Below are 5005 nucleotides of genomic sequence, written 5' to 3'. Positions count from 1 at the left end.
GTCTCATTCACTCACCGGGCCTGCGCTCCCAACATCTGCCACTTAAGGGAGGAAAGTTTATTCGACTCACCATTTCTAGTGGGTTCAACCTGTGGGTAGCTGGCTCTGGTGAAGAAATAGCACAGTTGAAGGCACAGTGGAAGACAGTTGTTGAAGTCATGGCTATTAGCAGGCAATGAGAGGAGGGAGAAGCCTGGAACAAAAGTGTACCCTTCACGGCCAAATCCTCATTGAGCAATCTCTTCTGACCAGGCCTCACCTTCAAAATGCACATTCAACTTTGAGCTCATCAATGCATCAATCCAATGAATATGGCCCTCAAGTTATCTAATTACATCTCAAAGTCCACCCCTGAGCACAGTGAAATTTTGGAGGAACGTTTTAGACTGAAGGCATATCATTCTGACATTGGGTCCAAAAGGCTTATGTCCTTCTCAATATGCAAGATGTACTTAGTATATCTGTAAGAGTCATTGATGTCAACCATTTCCACATTCCTTCAAAGCCTAAATCTAAAGTCTCCTCTGAGACTCAAGACAGACTTTTAGCTGTGAGCCCCTATAAAAATAAAAAAGAAAGCTAGACACTGAAAGCATAATCCTTTAAGCATTCTCACCCCAGAAAGTAAATGTAAGGGATAGAAAGGAGTGGAACTAAAGTGAGGCCCAGACCCAGCAGGGTTAACATTAGGTCACACATGCCCAGGACTCAGGTGCGCTATGGAAAGGTGTAAATCTCAAAGAACTTGAGAAGCCCCATGGTTATGGCCTTGCTGGATACAGACCCTATGGCCACTCTTTTGGTTTGGTTCCACTTGCTGCTGGTAGTTTTCCTCAGCAGACATTTCATGTTCTGGCATTTCCACTTCACTTTGGGTTCCAGCCTGGCAGCTTCATACACTGCCCTCCCAGTGACCCACTGCCTGGTCTCCCAGGTCTTTTCAAATCTGGATGAAAGCCAGCAATAGCCACGACACATCCTGAGTGTTGACCTGCCTTGAAGTTTTCACTGTCAGATCAATTAATCTATGCCCTTAATGCAAATCTACAAGGATTCAAGACATAGACCAAATGAAGACAATGTTTTTGGTCAGAGTGTAACACATGTAAAATATATAGCTGAAGATGAAAATGATTTAACCATTCTGTAACAAAAGGATAATCACAAAATCCTAAAAGTCTTCGTAAAAAATATACCTGACTTTACATTTCAGAAGTCCTGTTGAAAACTTTATATTGCAGTTGACAAAGTCTCAAATAATTCACAAGAATTAAGGGTTTGTACCTCTAGGGGTCATTTGTAACAAGTATGATTGTTTGTTGACATATTTGCTTTCTGAGAAAAAAGTTCAAATTTACTGAGTTTTCACAATCTCTACAAATGACCCATTTCAAGAGTTATGGTGACTGTACTAAAAATGAAGTTGGATAAAACACAACTGTTCTCACAACAGGAATTTATATATTTTTATTTATTTTGAGGTAGAAGGAAGACTTTAGTAGGACCTATGTGTCCAATTGTCATTTTATTTGTAATTTCTTTAAACTATATATTCTTTTCTGTCTTATTAAAAATAAAACATGTAGATTTTAAAGTTTTCATTCTGAGAATTTCTTTTTTACCGGGGGAATTGAATGTAGGGTCTCTTCACTGAATTACATCCCTATTTCTTCTTTTCTCTTTTTATGTGAAGAAATCATCCTATCTCCTCTTTTGTGCATGTCAGTGTCTTTTTATGAGACAGGGTCTCACTATGCAGCTCAACATTTTGGAGTCCAGGCTGGCCTTGAAATTACTGAAATCCTCTTTCCTCAGCTTCCCACGTGCTGCAATTACAGACATGTACCACCATACCTGACCTCTTCTTTTCATTTTTTATTTTAAGAAGGCTCTTGATAAATTGCTCAGGCTAGGACTGAATCTGCCATAGCTTCCCACAGCGTTAGGATTACAGATGTGTGTTAAGGCTTCTTTCATATAATATTTCAGAGTTTTAAATGGGCTGTGAGTCAATTGGTTATAATAAACAATGTGTTTGTCAGTGTTTATGGTGTTTTTTATACATTGGGTAGTGTTTGAAACCCATATAATGCAAGTCATATTTTAGATAGAATCCAATTTTATTTTAGTTGGGGACTATCATTAACAAAAGATAATCCTCAATAGATTCAGATTCTAAAGAAAGCAAAAATTTGGGACAGTTAAGAATCTATTGCTGGACAGAGCAGAACACACCTATTGTCCCAGCACATGGGAAGTTGAGGCAGGATTGCCCTGAGTTTGAAGCCAGCTTTGACTACATACTGAGCTCAAAGTGAGTCTGAACTACACAGAAAGACCATGGCTCAAAAAAGAGAAAAAAATCTACTTTTCAGTAATTTGGAATATTATTTAAGTATTGTACTTTAAAATACAATTAAACTGAGAATGATACCAATGAGATAAGGACAAATGTGGAAAGTGGGGTTATTTATTTCCTAGTTGGTAAAAATAAATCTGTTGGGTGGTTATTTGTAGTGAAAACATCTTAAACACATCTGGCTCATTATTATTTCTACTATGAGCTGCTGTACTGGTTTTCCAAAGACTGCAGTGCTTCTTGGTCTTTTGCTCTTTTCTTTTTTTAAAATTCCATACTCATGCCAGATTAGTATCTGTAAGAGTCAGTTTTAAATTTGTTGCTCTTCTGCTCAGAGGGTTTCAGTATTTCCCACTGCCTACAGTACAAAATCCAGCATTTTAGCTTGGTACTTCCTTAAACTACGTGACTACTCTTTCCTTTATACTTTCTAAAGCAGCTCTATTTTAGTTTACAAAGGTATGTTTGCTAAGTATAAAATTCAATGAGGAAAGATCTTTTTTTTCAGTCTTTTGAATTAAGAATTAATTAGTCTAGTTTCTTATCCACTTGCTCTTTTTTCCCCCTAAGGTGGAATAAGATGCTATTGAATTTTATTCTTCCATAGAATTCTAATATTTTATATATATTTTAATGACTTTTTTCTTTACAATTAGTTTTGGACAATTTCAGTTTTGTGTATCTTGGTATGATTTTATTCATATTTCCTGTGCAAAAAGGTTCATTTTTCCTGGAAATGTGGTACTATAATTTCAACAAAATTCAGAAATTTTAAATCTTTAAATATTTATTGCTTACCCCTTTCTACTTTGAGAATTCTAATTATATGAATATGTTTCTTGATTTTGACAAAGAGTAAACTGTTATATGACTGATCTGTAAATTCTTCTTCATTTTTATTTTAGACAATTTTTATTGTTATATTCATTTCAGCTTGTGAATAATTTATTTACAATGTGCAATCTAAAAAAGTAAAGCAACTCTACATAAGTGCATTGATATTGTCTTTCCTGAAGGATCATCATTGTCCTGACTCTGAAGCATGCTCTATCTGCCCATAACATTCTAAGTATAATTAGAAATATTGTGTGTGCTCCATGTTCTATTTCACATTGCATATTCTCTTCAAAAATTTGTTTTTTTTTCTACTACTATAGCTGAACATTGTGGTAGGATAAAAGACATTGCCAAGGCTTTGAAGATTTAATAATTGTTTCTTTTTGCCCATTACTGAACTATTCTTCGCAGTTTTTAATCTGTAAGATAGGTTTAACAGTAACTGTATTTACAGTTGCATTGTGAGAAAAAAGAATTAGAAGAACATAATTCTCTAAGGACATTTATTCACAGACACTGGTCATTTACATTTAAATACTTATTTAACTTCCTAATTTAAGAAATTTAGACAAAATATTTTCCAACCAGAGCTCCAAAGGTAAATTGCTATCTGAATTTAGAATTCCACACTAAGAAGATAGCTAAGGATGCCAAAAGCAAAAGAGAGATTGCACTATGTTATTTTTCTTCGATAGTGAAGACCAGTCAGTCACATTAGGTATTAATAAATGGAAACACTGCCAATTGCAGAAGCCAACCTATCTTTGAACCTAGATAGGGAACTTGGCATCATGCATTCAGCAATTCTGGCCCCCTATGTTATACCAGGGTGCATTTATAGCCTCTACTTCCAGTTTGTCAGATAATGTTGCAACTCTGCTTTTAGATTTTTATGTAAACTAAAACATATAATTCAAGTAAGAATTGTGACAAATTGTATTTTATGTAGAAGCTATTTTTTAAAATCACATTAGACATGTAGCATTCTTAATCAAAGATAAAATAGTCCCCAAATCATGATCTATCACTTCTTGACATATTGAATAGTCAAAGCATGACTTGAGTCTATATTCATCATGAATTGAAAATGTGAAGCTAAACGATTACAGTGTGCCTTATCTCACTAAGCCAGTGAGAGAGGATCATTATGAATCCAAAATAAATTTATGTATCTGTGGTTATGCATCAAAAAGAACTGAAACTGGGTGGAGACCTTTAGCAAGTTCAGTTACTTATCTTTGGATTTTGTGCACCATGAACAGTATAATTTCATGATATCTGTATGGGAAGAGGATTGCAAAAAAATTTGGTTAGTACCACAATTACTTTTCAAGGAATCCTATTTTTGTGCTATTCAACCAATTTATTGAAGTTTGAGAGATGACACAAGAAAATACATTAAATTGATATTTAGATAATATTCAAGCCAGCTTTAGAATCTTCACACAGATTTAGACTTGATTCATAGATAATGATTTTACTTACTAGTTGAAGGGTTTATATTATGTGTCATCCAGCTTTGGCTCATTCTTCATCTCCAATGGCCATTATTTCTTTTATAATATTGCTATAATCTTCAGCATAAGAAAAGCAAAAACTTCAATTTTACTGAAACCCCTGGGAGGAAGGGCTGTAGTTGTCGATGGCATAGTTTTTGAAATCAATGAATTTTGTGTCATATATTTATTTTTGTCACTATTTCTTTCTTTTGTTTTTTTTTCTTTTTTATGTATTTGGTACAGGGTCTCACTACACAGATTGGACTCAGTGATCCTTCCTGCTTTTCAGACTCCCAAGTTCTGCCATTAC

The 5005-nt window shown here is 34.7% G+C and overlaps 1 pseudogene; it reads right to left on the bottom strand.

The window, feature by feature from the left end:
• Positions 1 to 160, bottom strand: part of LOC101560968 — a 3760-nt pseudogene extending 3600 nt beyond the window's left edge.
• Between the last annotated feature and the right edge of the window lie 4845 nt (positions 161 to 5005).

This window comes from Octodon degus, unplaced genomic scaffold (genome assembly GCF_000260255.1).
Source record: "Octodon degus isolate 3935 unplaced genomic scaffold, OctDeg1.0 scaffold00029, whole genome shotgun sequence".
NCBI lineage: Eukaryota > Metazoa > Chordata > Mammalia > Rodentia > Octodontidae > Octodon > Octodon degus.
Note: the sequence above shows the minus strand (reverse complement) of the source record. Positions and strands in the feature narration are given on the sequence as shown.